The sequence below is a fragment of the Gavialis gangeticus genome, unplaced genomic scaffold (genome assembly GCF_001723915.1).
Source record: "Gavialis gangeticus isolate Ggan-Ray unplaced genomic scaffold, GavGan_comp1, whole genome shotgun sequence".
NCBI lineage: Eukaryota > Metazoa > Chordata > Crocodylia > Gavialidae > Gavialis > Gavialis gangeticus.
This window is the reverse complement of record NW_017729011.1, coordinates 1,382,896-1,383,232: the sequence shown is the minus strand read 5'-3', so window position 1 is coordinate 1,383,232 and position 337 is coordinate 1,382,896.

The window sequence follows — 337 nt, the reverse complement described above, 5'->3', positions numbered from 1 at the left end:
AGTGAGCGCGTGTGTGATGTTGTATAGCAGTGTGCGCGTGTGATGCGGTACAGTGCAGTGTGTGCAGTAGCGAGTGCGCGCGTGCGATGCAGTATAGTGCAGTGTGTGCGTGAGATGCTGTACGGTAGTGAGTGCGCGTGATCCTCCACAGACGAGCGTGTTCTTCGTGCCCCGGGGTTTTCTTTGTAGGAGAGGGTGGAGTAGATGGAAGTGCTCGTATCTGGAACTTTCACTATAACCTACAGCTGGCAGGTTGACATATTTTTGTAAATGTGTGCTCACTGCAATGTATGGTTGATTGGGAGAGGGGAAAAAAACAAAAAGAACTTTAAAAAGT